A 14,911-nucleotide genomic window follows, 5' to 3' on the forward strand; every position below is an offset into this window, starting at 1 on the left:
CCTGTAGTCTTCCTCTAAGCCATGGCCAGCAGGTAAAAGAAGGTTCCAGCCAAAAGGATTTTCAGAAGCAGGATTCAACATTTGGCGCCAAATGTCAGGTTCTTTTGCTGCTTCACGGAGCCGCATAAAGTACTTATCAACTTCAGTAGCCTGCTTCACACAGGTAAGAACAAGGTGCCTCAAATTTATGTCATTTAAGTATTGAGTAAGTTCATGATCAGAAAAGCACGAGAGGACAAGTTGCACCAGAGAGGTTACATTGACAAAGTCTTTCTTTTGCACTTCTCTCAGATCCTCTACTACCGTCCTTTCCATAGGGTCGAGATTTTCAAGAATACAATTAGCGTTGTTCACGACTTCCATCAAATCCTTTATCTTGCCAATACAAACCTTCTTGATCCTTGCATTTGACTGAATTTTCTTTAATAACGAAGAAAGTGTGAATGGACTATTCATTTGTTCTTGTTCTTGGACAGGTGAAGAACGCTTACCTTGTGTAACCAGGATCAGCTCCTCTGCAAATTTCACTGGGTTTTCCATAATCTACTCTACTCTCTCTGTCAGCGATTCCAGAATCACTGGATCTTCAATGTAGCCGTCAATGCTAAACAAATTGTATGACCGCACAAAGAAATGCGGCAAATGCCTTTCCCTGAGAGCTTTCAACAGGTTCGCAAATAGTTTCCACATACACTCCGCTCTACTGCTTTCGATCCACATCTCGTCATCGGTTTCCTCAATCGTTCGCAGAAAAATGTTCTTCAGGTAAAATGATATTAGGCCCTTTGCCTCTGTAGAAAGATACACACGATGATATGTCTTTAGGCAACGGTAACACTCACGCTGAATTTCATTTATCTCCTGGCTTAACAAGTATTCTGCATGAGAAAAGGAGATTCTAAAGTCGCATTCTGGGTTGCCACCGTTTTTTGGAGCTTTTACGACCAAGTGAAATCCCTCCCGAATAACTTGATCAACTACGTCAGGTGAAGGCCATTTCCGCCGTCTTTTCCTCCATTCCTGAGCAACCATGGGCCAAGTTAGGCATCGAAATGCAGGGATATTGTCAAAAAGCACCTTTGCCTCGCTAAAAAAGCTACCAATGCTCTTGAGAAAGGATTCAGTTTTATCTTCACTCGGCAAAAATGTTGAGATTGCCGACTCTTGTCCCCTTTAAGTGTGTTTGTGAAGTGCAAGTTTAAATTCTTTTAGGAGGATTCGAAAGAAGCCACCAGCCTCCAAATTTGACAAGTCAAATGTCCATTTTACAGCTGGACTGGTCATGCTGTTCTTTACTGAAGCAGAAAAACCTAGTGCCGCTGGGACAAATACAGATGGAACCACGTCGTCGGCATTATTGCTGAAGCTTACTGGACCAAAAATCGCTGGATGGAAATTCTTTAACGCTGAAGTCGCTACGTCATGCTACGTACTCCGTGTTTTCCGCAAGACAGGAAACAGGTAGCCCAAGCTCACTATGCGAGCCCTGAACAACATTATCCTACTTAGCTAATTAATTATTCATACAGCAAGAAAATTATAAGACGTTGTATGGAGAAATATTCTTTGCTCACTAAATTAGCAAAATGTACATTGAATGTCCCTTTAAAGCTTACCTTTGGCGTCCTCTTGTTTTTCTTTGTATTCTGACTGCATTTCAGACCTCCTAGGCACTGTTTAAGGCCTTTTTTGGAGCGACAGTTTTTCACCTAGATGACAGTAGAGAGAAGAGAAGAGAAGGTTGGCAAACCTCTCTTGACCGGCTCCTTTCTCGGCGGCGATAAATTCCGTGACATTTGCGACATGGAGATAATTCCGCCAAGAACAGATGTCCTGATAAATAACGTACATTTTCCATCATTCACATCGCCAAAATTCCCATTTCGAAGGTCCTAAATCGCCAACGAAGTGGGCAATACACGGCTGAGGTTAGGCGAGTCGAGAGCAGACCCGCAACGGACTCCAACCGTCAAGTCGACAATTTCAAACCGACGCGTGCTGGCAGGGTCAAATTGTTCAACCGTCAAAGGACAATTGGAGCATTTAGCCTACTGGGCACAGTAACTGATTTTTGACTTCTCACATTGCACTCCGGGGTCGGGGAAGTCAAGCATCGCGTTTGATAGTCACTAGCACACGCGATGCTTGACTTCCGCGACCCCGGAGTGCAATGTGAGAAGTCAAAAATCAGTTACTGTGCCCAGTAGGCTAAATGCTCCAATTGTCCTTTGACGGTTGAACAATTTGACCCTGCCAGCCCGCGTCGGTTTGAAATTGTCGACTTGACGGTTGGAGTCCGTTGCGGGTATGCTCTCGACTCGCCTAACCTCAGCCTTGTATTGCCCACTTCGTTGGCGATTTAGGGCCTTCGAAATAGGAATTTTGGCGATGTGAATGATGGAAAATGTGCGCTATTTATCAGGACATCTGTTTCTGGCTGAATTGTCTCCATGTCGCAAATGCCACGGAATTTATCGCCGCCGAGAGCAAAGCCGGTCAAGAGAGGTTTGCCAACCTTCTCTTTTCTTCTCTCTACTGTCATCTGGGTGAAAAACTGTCGCTCCAAAAAAGGCCTTAAACAGTGCCTAGGAGGTCTGAAATGCAGTCAGAATACAAAGAAAAACAAGAAGACGCTAAAGGTAAGCTTCAAAGGGACATTCAATGTACATTTTGCTAATTTAGTGAGCAAAGAATATTTCTCCATACAACGTCTTATAATTTTCTTGCTGTATGAATAATTAATTAGCTAAGTAGGATAATGTTGTTCAGGGCTCGCATAGTGAGCTTGGGCTACCTGTGGACAGGACTGCAAAACGGGGTGACCTGTTCCTCTGATTCTGACGTGCAGTGGATTAGAAGGGAAACAGTATTCGATCAGTTCGTCATCGATCATTAACTCATCTGCAGTCGGAAAGATCATAACATCAAAATCCGGCAAAACATCCACATGTAAATCTTCAGCAGAGCTTCCAGTTGCAACCTGACCTGTTGTGGTTTACGACGTAGATGCTTAGTCCACCCCTCGAACAATTCTTCTACATAGATACTATGCAATGTACTCTGCAAACTATCTTTGTGGTCGACTGCGACTGCTAAACACTCGTATAAACAACTAAGGTACTCATTTTCTGCATCGTTACTAGACGCCATTTGCTGTACTGTAGAATGAGCAACAAAGAAAAGCGCTCTTTTGCCTCATCGATCGGACCTGGCAACTTCTTTAAAACTGGCAATTTGACCGCGTGACTATGTTTGGAATGCTATTGTTGATAGCAGATACAGCAGTTCAAATACATCACGTGATGATGCTTATTGAGATTTGGCAGTGGAGATGATATTTGACGGAGAGTTCTTTTTTATAAAACTACAAACATTTTTGTAGTGTTTTCCTGTGACGACCAAATGTTTTGCTAATCTAAAGGTTTAATGGAATGAAGATTTTCCTTTTTCTTCAATTTGAAACAACAACGCTTGTACTTTGGAGCTTGAGAGTCAAAGGTTAAATGGTTTAGGGGTGTTATTTTCATTCGCAGGAGGACATTTTGTTCTTTTTTTATTTCACATTATTTATGTGAGGAACAAATTGTCTATTCAGCATGAAGGTAACCGCTAAATCGACTAATAAAAGAAAACTAAAGCGTGTTTTCATGATATGCCTATCGTTTGAAGTGACATGTTTATTCTATTGTTTCGTTCACGCTAAATTTCTGATGCAACAATAAATTTTATCTCACTGTCTGTTAGAGGGGGATGATAACCAATGACATGGGAAATGACGCTAAGTTTGGGAAATGGTCAGATTTTGGTATTATGTTTCAAAAGATAGCAATTTGCAGATACACTGCCAATAACTTCTCTCCTCTTAATCGGTCGTGTACACCTCATGCAAACGTGGCTCCTGCCTCCTTTTCTTGCGTATAGACGTTTGCAAAGAAAATAGAAGTTGGATAACAGCCAATCAGGAAACGGCGCCCCTTGCACATTTACTTGAAATAGAGCAACCAATTATTAACGATATTTTTACTTGAAAACCTATTTTTTCCCGTAGCTTGTCGTTTACGACAGGTGGTCGCACATGGAGGTTCGGCTGTATTTTGCAAATCAAGCGTGAAAAAAAAATCGAGCATTCAAGGTCTATATCACCTCAAATTCCTTATTACTTTCGGTTGTACAGCATACAGAGCCAGGTTCCTGATCATGACAGAGCTGCAATATTCGTCACAAATCTTGAAACACTTGTGTGATTTTCTCCTTCTCCGATGTTGATTTGGGTACTACAGTCGTCTCAGTGCTCCAATTAGTACGCGTGGCTCAACATTGGGGAAGGAAAGGAGCACATTTGAGTGAGAAAAAAGGTGGGAAGAGTGAATGTAAGAAATTTGGAGAAAATTCAAGAAAAACAGCTTCTGTTTCAACGATTTGTGACGAGTATTGTAGATTGTGGTATACTGGCCGGGTACATTCGTCAGGGTCTGCCAGGGTTTTGGGGTATACAGTATATTGGGGTGTTTAATTTCAGGTATACAGTATTTTTATGCTTAAATTTGGGTATAAAGTATTCCGTCACGACCACTTGTTGTATAAAGTATACCATGTTTTTCTTAATTTTGGTATTTTACACGAGTTTTAGTATAATGTTTTGGTATTTTGGAAGGTATATTTCGGGTATTTTGGTATTCCAACGGCCCCCCCCCCCCCTTCCCCCCTGGCTGACCCTAATTCGTTATATACCGTAAAATTCCGAGGGGCCCTTTTTTGAAGGGCTTATATTCAGAGGGGCTTATATACGGCTAAGGTTATACTTGGAAGGAAATTTGCGTCTTTAAATCGATTGGGCTAGCTTGTAGTTGGAAGGAAATTTATGTCAGCAATTTGCGAAAGGTTTCACCGAAACCCGCTTTGAGGACGTAGACCTAGCCAAGAGTGAAGAGTGAACTACGCAAACAGCAATAAACTGTGACACTTTCTGACTTCAGTCATTTGGCACGCGTAATAGTTATTTGGCAAATACAACAATTGATATGTTACTGTACCGTTATTGCTTTGTTTTACTTTGTATTTCCAAGCATAAGCGCCCGGGGGTTTATATTCGGAGGGGCGATTTAACGGAGGGGTTTTTGCGTTACGAGTTTAAGGGGGTTTATATTTGGAGGGGCTTATTTTCGGAATTTTACGGTAATTACCACCTTATTACGTCCCAAACAGCCAAACCAGTATTACGTTAGCTTTATGCAAACTCGTTTCTGTCCTCCCGCGTTTATAACTTTAGGAGACTCTTTGTCACCAGATAGACCAGAAACACGTGCTAAATATGAGACCGTCTTTTTGTGCCTCAATATTTAAATGACCTAAATGTGAATAAAGAAGCGGGCCATGGTATGCGGCTAATAATAGGTAGTTCTATAGCTAAAGTCCACGTCTCCTTTAAAAAAGGGCAACTTCAGACGAGTGGAATGCCATCCAGACCTTGATCCAGACCTTCAGATAAGGGGGGCCGGTCATCCAGACCCAGAGATGGGGGAGGATCTCAAAAAAATTTTTTTCGGCCCTTCGGGTTTCAGTTTAGTCGAAAAAATATAGGGGAGGCCCCCTCCCCTGAATCTTTCACTGCAATGCTTGTCTTTTTGTACAACATAGTTATCCAAAGTATATGACAAACTTTTTCGCATGTGCACTTTAGTAAGCAATTAATTAAAAAATTATTGATGTTTCTCAGAACTTCACTAACTTTGAAATTTAGCAGCTCCGTCTTGAGTTTGATAAACATTAAACAGTAACACTCTTGTTCACTTTAGGTGTGCAACCTAGCATGGTCAAAGCATTCTAATGAACTGGTGAGTTTTCAATTGTTTTCCTTTTTTCTTGTTTTTTGTTTTTTTTTTTTACTGGGAGATGTTTTTGGTTTTGTTCCAAGATATCATTGCTTTGGTTTTTCATTATCGGCTAAAATGCTCATGTATGTGTATTAAAGTGTCAGCCACATTTATTCCGGGTCAGCACACATGGTGATTCCCAGAATCAGATACTTGTATGGAAATATCCCTCCCTTACTCAAGTAGCAAAGTTAACAGGACATTCCTATAGAGTTTTATACTTGGTAAGTGAAATCATCAGGGTTTTTTCAAGATTCACAGAAACTGCTTTTTTATTTGAAATGAATCTTAAGGTTGTAATTACAGCATGTTCATAGAATTTGCTCGCAGATTGAGATTTTCCCAAGCTACAAATAAATAATGTATTGTACTTTTCCAGTTCTTTGAGGCTACATAATTGGATTGTGTGAATTTCAGGTCACCTTTGTGATAAAAACAAATTCTACATTTACCACAGGGCTGTCATTAAGGGCCAGGGCCGGGGATTCCCCCCACCTACTATGAATGTGGTCTCCGGCTACTTTCATAGGAAAACAGAAGAAAAATAGAACCAAAAGAAATCCTAGCTGTTGGACTCCCTGCCTACTTGTGGTATTTGCCCGGCAACTTGAAATCTTGGTGGCAACCCTGATTTACCAGTGGAAAATACCCCTACCTGGCCATGTGCCAACCTAACATTTAAAATCATATATATGACACTTGAATTTGGCATTAATTTATATCTTTAATACCCTGGTAGATGTAATTTACTTTGTAAATAGTTAAACCCTACCCACTTCAATCAGAAAACAAAGCAATGAGAACTCAAATACTCAACTTTATCAATTATATGTAATATTTTTTGTAGACTACGAGTAGTCCCCATTTTTCCTCAGGGATAGTAGAGCGAATGAAACACAAGGATGAACCTCTTAGATTTTAGAATGTATTCAACAAAGCTCGCTCCCACAAGGTATTATTTCCTACAGTTAATATGTTGCTTTGTCTTAAAAGGGTTATGTCATGGCGAGCGCCAAAATGTTTTGGTTAAAGCTGAGCTGAGATTGTAACTGTTGTTGTGCTCTTAACTCTAAAGGGAAGGGAAAGCTAAGCATGATCAGTGTTGGTCATTAACTTGAAAAATTTGGCCCCGTTCTTTCAAGCTGCGATCTGATTCCATCCTGGTTATTAAATGCCAAAGACCGACATGCAGTAAAACATCATTCTGAAACAAAACTGAGCCATTCTTTCAGGGATTTCCTTGATTGCAATGAGTTCTTAGGGTTTCAAAGTATACCAAAGAACCCTGACATAGTTCCTTTAATTGAGGTGTATAAATCCCAAAATCAAACCAAGTGATGTTATTGGCCACTGTCAGCAGATGCAGTCAGTCAAATGAAACAATCAGAATGCCAAGTCAGCTGGCTGCAGTTTCCCGTGCTTTAATACAAAGACATCTTTGATGTCATTGGCCAATCACAATAGATGCAGAAAGTCAAATGAACCAATCAGAATACCAAGTCAGCTGGCTAAATTTTCCCACGTTTTGATTCAAGGACATCTTCATAGCCAAGTGCGGCAAAAGTCAGTTATTTTTGTTTACAGGAGCTCTGATAAATCGAAAAAGTGATCAATATTTTATTCATTCACAAGCAACTTAAAGTAACACATCTTTCCTTATTCTACAAGTCCCTATTTCTATCTGTCCAAAATAAATAATTTCCTTTATTTTCTTCAACAGGAATCAAAGTCAGAGCTCAATCTGTTCTCAAGAATAAGATAATACTACTAAAACTAATTAATTACATCGTACGGTCATTTAAAAATTGTTATTTTAAATTGCCAGTCAACAAGTAACATGAAACTGTTGAGAGGATGCACATAACCAAGATTTACAACATATATTACTCACATATATAATGGAAAATTTACATGTCGATTATGAAATTCGTATCGTCGCATATGATGTAACGATTTGGTGTAATATTATTGAAAAGGAAAGAATTCTACAACTAGCTAATTACTAATTACAGATAAGGGTAATAGCACCATTTTAAGACACAACAAAATAAAAAAGATACTAGAACATTGTATTACTTGTGGATAAGGTTATTGATTGCTGTGTTCATTGGTGGTGCGAAATTTCTGTTATAAATCCAGGTGTAGTTAATCGATAAACTGATAATCAGTAATTCGAAATCGATAAAGAGAAAAAGTTGTGACTTCGATTAATCTCAATTTCCGATAGAAGTCGATAATGATAGCTTTATTGATTGTTCTCGATTATTATAGGGAAAGACTTAAGTCATTCGGTACAAGTTCAACATTGCTATCATTGAGTCATTCAATCATGATATTATGCAGTTTCTTAATAACTGATGAAATACTTAAAAGACTTGTGTGCACAGTGAAAAAACAGCTTTCACCGACCAAATACAACCCCTTATGCCAAAAGATGGCGGCATTCTGGAGGTCTTCAATGCCCGTGTATATAAAGTAAAAACCCACATATAAGAACCTAAGTTTTTCCAAGCTAGGCTAAGAAGGTTCTAATAAAAATGGTGCTAACTGGAAAATTAGGGTACTCAGGTTCTTAAACAGGTTCTTATTTTTAAAAATAAATAAGGTGTTTGTCATTGGTGGGTGTGGCCTGTTTGGGGCCTATTATGACAAGCATTTTTATGCCATTTATGAAGTTTATACATTTTCCTAACTGATAGAGCTTGTTCTATGAAATGTGTGTATTCAGTTCTTGACTGAATGTTTCAAAATTGTAGGCTAAAACAGGTTCTTATGTAAAAGGGGTCTAAATAGACAATCTTAGCCTAACAGGTTCTTAAAATCTAGGTTCCCATTCGCGGGTTGTAACTGTACCGTATTGAACTGGATTCCAATGTGAGCAAGATTGCAAGGAAAGAAATGCAAGATGCAGTCGATGGCACAGGATTGAATGGACATGTAAAGATCTTTTAAAACAAACCAGGAAATGAAAGAGAGAAAAAATGCAAGGTGATGAAGAGTAGTCGCTGAACTGAAGCCGGTCTTGTGGGTGTTGTTTGCCAAATAGCATGGTCATGTTCAGAATATCTGAACCTTATTCATGTGCTCCTCAAGATTATCTGGCTTGTTATCGATTACCTTTGATTTTTATCAATTTTTTTAATCGATAATAATCAATAAAATTATTTTTTCTGTAACTTCAATTTTTATTGATTGCCAGTATCAATAATATTGATAACAATCGGCGGATTAAGGTGGCTCGTCTGGACTTTTTAGGGAGGATACCTCTCAAGTTTGTGTATTAACTACATCGGCATGAGTAAAGATATGGGAAAAAGGTTACCTCAACTGCATTATATAAAGATGAAAATTTCTTATGATCTTGGTTTTTTTGCAATTGGAGTCACCATGGCAACATAACGATGCCATTACATTTTTATTTATCTTTGTGTTTCTCTATACTAGGAGTTTTTTAAAGAAATCACTTAAGGGAGTTTGTAGTTGCCATAATTGCCCCAATTATGGCAAAGTTTGAACAAATTCTGTGAGAGCGTTTTCGAAATATTTTGAAACGAAGGTTTAAGAATCACAAAAACAGTTAAATAGCATGCTATCCACACAATTAGCTATTAAATTAAGAACATGATAAGCTTGGGAAATGCGACTTCATCTCATATTGGTTGATTCCATTGAAAACTGCGTACAAAAAAAGAGGAAAATTGCTCTGAGCAGAATTTTATTGACTTGCATTCAGCTGCGTTTGTTACAGTTTTTGCAGGTAATTTGGTCCATTCCTACAAATTTTGCAGTATTCAAAAAACCACTCGATAAATTTCTTTATAAATTTGGAAATCCTGAGATCAATTGTCACAAAAATTACACCCTGCAAGTTTCAGGAACATTGAATAGAGGGAGGCTTTTAAATAGGGCCTCAAAAAAATTGGTTATATTAATACAAAATCTGGCAGAAAAATTGGTTATATCAAATTTTGATATAACCAATTTTTCTGCCAGATTTTGTATTTACGAGTGAGCGTCTCATTATTCACTGGCATTGTTTTCAAGTTTCATATGCACGTGCACATTTAGCAAAAAGATAAAATTTGCATCAAAAAGGACCCTCGGTTAAATCTCCAGAATATGCTAATAACTGGGTAAGAAATTAGTGATATATTATAATATCACAGCAACTATTTGTAAGAGTTTCTGTGTTGTTATTACCTGCGTAAGATTAAGTTCTGCATCCTAAACGATGAGCAGAGACATTCACCATTTTGGTTCAAACTGCTATCTGTGACACGAGCCAATAATTTATTAGCATATTCCGAATGTTTCTTCGAAAAGTAATCGAGAGTTCTTTTTTATGCAAATTTATTTCTTTTGCTAGTTGTGCAGGTTACGTTGGATGATGGCGTTGTTACATTGCCATGGTGATTCCGATTGCAATAAAACCCAGATTATAGGAAATTTTCATCTTTATATAATACAGTTGTGGTAACCTTTTTTCCATATCTTTACTTATGCCGACGTAGTTAATGTTCAAACTTGGGAGGTATCCCTCCAAAAAAATCCAGTCGAGCCACGTTAAATCGATTGATTTCCAATTTCGATTTCTAGTTGATTAACTACGCCTGGCAAAGTTTTAACATTCCAAACCCAAATCCTGCGACCACAACCCCCCCCCCCCCCTTCCCCCCTGAAAAAAAGGATGGGATTGGATTAGATTTGTGATTTCCGGCCCAAGCCATTTTATGGTTGTGACAGGAAGGGAAACAGCCTGCTACCCTGTTCTGTTGAGTTTCACAGGGCTCGGCGAAAAAAGGTCCCATCCAGTAGTCTGGGCAAGTAGATTCTCTTGCTGGCCAAGTAACTATTTTTTCAGCTTACCTGCCCAATGGACAAAGTTCCAGGCAAGTCATCCTATAACAAAATCATTAAGATGAGCAAGAAGTAGCCCTGGGTTAGCAAAATGTGAGAGCTGCTTGCCCAGAGGACAAGCTGGAATTCTAGGTTTCTTTTTTTCCAAGCCCTGTTTGAGACATCTTTCTGCTTGCAGTCTCTTTACTGCTCGCCTCATTCAGTACCTTCAGTCCAATGGGATGTCATCCTCAAGTTCCTCATTCTTGTACAGCTCATCAATAATCTCTTTTACGGAACATTTCATCTCTGTCAAAACGAGTTCCTGTTCGTCTTCATCTAAGCTATTGTCTATGACTTTAGGCAAATCCTTTATCATGCCAAGACAAACCCTCTCTACAGTCTTTCGTCCGACTCGTTCTGTATTTCCTTTCTTTAACGGAGAGAATAACATCAGTTCCGACTGTAGTTGGTTGAATGGACTATTCATTTGTTCTTGTTCTTGTTCTTGGGCAGGTGAAGAACGCTCACCTTGTGTAACCAGGATCAATTCCTCTGCAACTTTCACTGGGTTGTCCATAATCTGTTCTACTTTCTGTGTCAGCGATTCCAGAATCGCTAGATCTTCGATGTAATTAATGCCAAACAAATTGTATGACCGTACAAAGTAATGCGGCAAATGCCTTTCCCTGAGAGCTTCCAGTAGGTTCGCAAATAGTTTCCACATACACTCCGCTCTCCTGCTTTCGATCAACATCTCCCCACCGGTTTCCTCAATCGTGCGCAGAAAAATGTTCTTCAGGTGAAATGATATTAGACCCTTTGCCTCTGTAGAAAGATACACACGATGATATGTCTTTAGGCAACGGTAACACTCACGCTGAATTTCATTTATCTCCTGGCTTAACAAGTATTCTGCATGAGAAAAGGAGATTCTTAAGTCGCATTCTGGGTTGCCACCGTTTTTTGGAGCTTTTACGACCAAGTGAAATCCCTCCCGAATAACTTGATCAACTACGTCAGGTGAAGGCCATTTCCGCTGTCTCTTCCTCCATTCCTGAGCAACCATGGGCCATGTTAAGCATCGAAACGCAGGGATAAACTCAATAAGCATCTTTGCCTTGCTTAAGAAGCTGTCAATGCGCTTGGAAAAGTAATCATTTTCATCTTCACTCGACAAACATGGACAGTCTACGATGGACTCTTCTTCTCCCCCTTTACAGTAGTGTTTGTGAAACGTAAGTTTGAATTTGTTTAGGAATTTTCTCACATATGACTGCAAGTCTGATGTAATTTTTATAGCTGGACCGGTCATGTTGTTTTTCACTGAAAGAGAAAGACCTGGCATTGCGACAAATGTAGCTGGCAACACGTCGTCGGGGTTATTGGTGATGCTTACGGGACCAAAAATCGCTGGATGGAAATTCTTTATCGCTGAAGTCGTTACGTACTCCGTGTTTTCCGCAAGACAGGACTGCAAAACGGGGTGACCTGTTCCTCTTATTCTGACGTGCAGTGGATTAGAAGGGAAACAGTATTCGATCAGTTCGTCATCGATCCAGCGCCGTAGCTAGTATGAGGCCAACCGAGGCACTCGCCTCGGTAAAATTTTGACGAATTTCGCCTTTTTATTTTACATAAGCGATCATCGGATATTTTTAACGCATCATGATATTACAAAGAATTCAGCAATTCAGTCAATATACTATGAAAAAATTACCATACCATCGATCTCAAGGGGCTACGTACGTTAACTCAAATTTGTTTTGAACAAATACTGATCAAAACCATTGGCGAGGTTAACGGTCACCCAGATTATGTAGCTTGTTTCTGATTATTGCTTTTTAAATTCCACTTAAATTAACTCGAAAAAAAGTTACCGAAAGGCCCAGAAAACGCTGCAAATCGCATTTCCGAGAGACTAAAGTTCAAAACTTCTCGGGGGGGGGGGGGGGCATACCCCCGAACCCCCCTAGCAACTCCCGCCTGCCTCGGTTGGCCGTTTGGTCTGGCTACGGCACTGCGATCATTAACTCATCTGCAGTCGGGAAGACCACAACATCTAAATCCGGGAAAAAATCTGCATGTAAATCTTCAGCGGAGCTTCCATACAGTTGCAACCTGACCTGTTGTTGTTTACGACTAAGGTCCTCAGTCATCATCTCGAAGAATTCTTCTGCCAAGGAACTCTGCCATGAAAATGCGCCTAACCTCTTCTTGTCGTCAACTTCGGCTGCTAAACACTCGTACAAATGACTAAGGTGCTGATTTTCTGAATCTTCACTAAAAGCCATTCGTCGTAGAATGAGCAACAGGCAAAAGTGCTCCCTTGCCTCATCGATCGGACCTAGCAACTTCTTTGACCGCTTGACTCACAGGTGACCCATTCGAAATAGTATAGGGATATGTATGAGGTAAAACCTATCGTTTCTGTAACCTACGAAAATGAAAGGATGTCGTAAGCTGTTTTTATTGAAATCCTTTCATTTTCGTAGGTTACAGAAACGAAAGGTTTTTCCCCATACAAATCCTTATATTTCGAATGTTACGCAATGATGCCGATTTCTCGCCGATGCTCACATTTCGAGCTTGGGATACCTGTGCCTGACTATCTATACATGGCCGCGCGGGGACACGAAATTTCTCTTCGAGTGTTGAAAAATATTTCACGAGCGAGCGCAGCGAACGAGTAAAATATTTTTCTCAACACGTTTTGTTGCGTAACATTCGAAAAATAAGGATTTGTATGGGGAAAAACCTATCGTTTCTGTGACCTACGAAAATGAAAGGATATCAATAAAAACAGCTCACGAAATCCTTTCATTTTCGTAGGTTACAGAAACGATAGGTTTTTTCCCCATACAAATCCGTATATTTCGTTAATTATATAAACACCAATGAAATGCCAAATAGTTTTTTGGTCTAAAAGGTGCGATTTATTATGAAGCCATAGCAACGGTGATATTTCCACATGTGCAGATACGTAATGTTATTTTCACATGTGAAGATCTATCAAGTTTTCGCGCGAAAGCTCACTTGGTATTTCATTGGTGTTTATATAATAAACAGTGGAAACATGCTTATTGAGATTTGGCAGCAGGGATGATATTTGACGAAGAGTTCTTTTCAACCTCGTCCCCAGGGACGAGGTTGAGTTCTTTTACAATAAAACTGCAAACATTTTTCCAGTGCTTTATTGTGACGACCAAACTTTTTGCTAATCTAAAAATATATGGAATGAAAATTTCCTTTTTTCTTCAATTTCAATACAACCACGCTTGTACTTTGGAGCTTGCGAGTCAAAGGTTAAGGGGTGTTATTTTCACTCGCAGGATGAATGAACACTTTTTTCATTTATTAATTTAACATTATCTGTAAGAGGAACAGATTTTCTACGACTCAGCATAAAGGTGATCCCTAAATCCACCGAAAGAAAACTAAAGGGTGTTAACATGATATGCCTATCGTTCGAAGTGACATGTTTCTTCTAACAGCATCTAAATATTGTTTAGTTAGCGCTAAATTTCTGATGCAACTATAAATTTTTTCTCACTGTTTGTTAGAGGACAGCTGAGAGGAGGCTGATCACAAATGACACGGGAAATGACACTTTTTCGCGTTGCATTCTGGGAATAAATGAAAAGAGACCATCACGTGGCCTGCGAGCAAGCTCTCTGGGGGCGAGGAACACACGCAAACATGTTCCCTCCCCACTAGAGCTCCCCGGGAGCTTGCTCGCCAAGCTGACCACCATCACCGGCGTATAGTTCAAAACTTTGGGAATGTCACACTTTGGTATCATGTTTCAAGAGAAAGCAATTTGTAGATACACTGCCAACAACTTCTCTCCTACCTCTTAATCGGTCGTATACATCTCAGTCATGCAAACGTGGCCCCTGTCTCCTTTTCTTGCGTATAGATGTTGCAAAGAAAATACAAGCGGTTGGAAAAAACTGCTTTGTCACGAAAGTAAATTTTACTTCCGGGCTTACTTTTCCATGTTTAACAGGGACAAATCATCATTTGCCAATCTCGTTCCTAGGTATTTCTCTCTTGTACGTTTGGATATGAGGAAACGCCCCTTGCACGTTTATATTGAAATGGAGCAAGCAATTAATAACAATATTTTTATTAAGTTACTTTTTTCATTAGCTTGTCGTTTATTCTTTACACAGGTTTGGCAAACTTAGAAGCAATTCTAC

The 14,911-nt window shown here is 39.5% G+C and overlaps 1 pseudogene; it reads right to left on the reverse strand.

Annotated features, from left to right (window-relative positions):
- Positions 1-13,013, reverse strand: part of LOC140921902 (uncharacterized) — a 13,034-nt pseudogene extending 21 nt beyond the window's left edge.
- Between the last annotated feature and the right edge of the window lie 1,898 nt (positions 13,014-14,911).

Source organism: Porites lutea, chromosome 12, assembly GCF_958299795.1.
Source record: "Porites lutea chromosome 12, jaPorLute2.1, whole genome shotgun sequence".
Lineage (NCBI taxonomy): Eukaryota > Metazoa > Cnidaria > Anthozoa > Scleractinia > Poritidae > Porites > Porites lutea.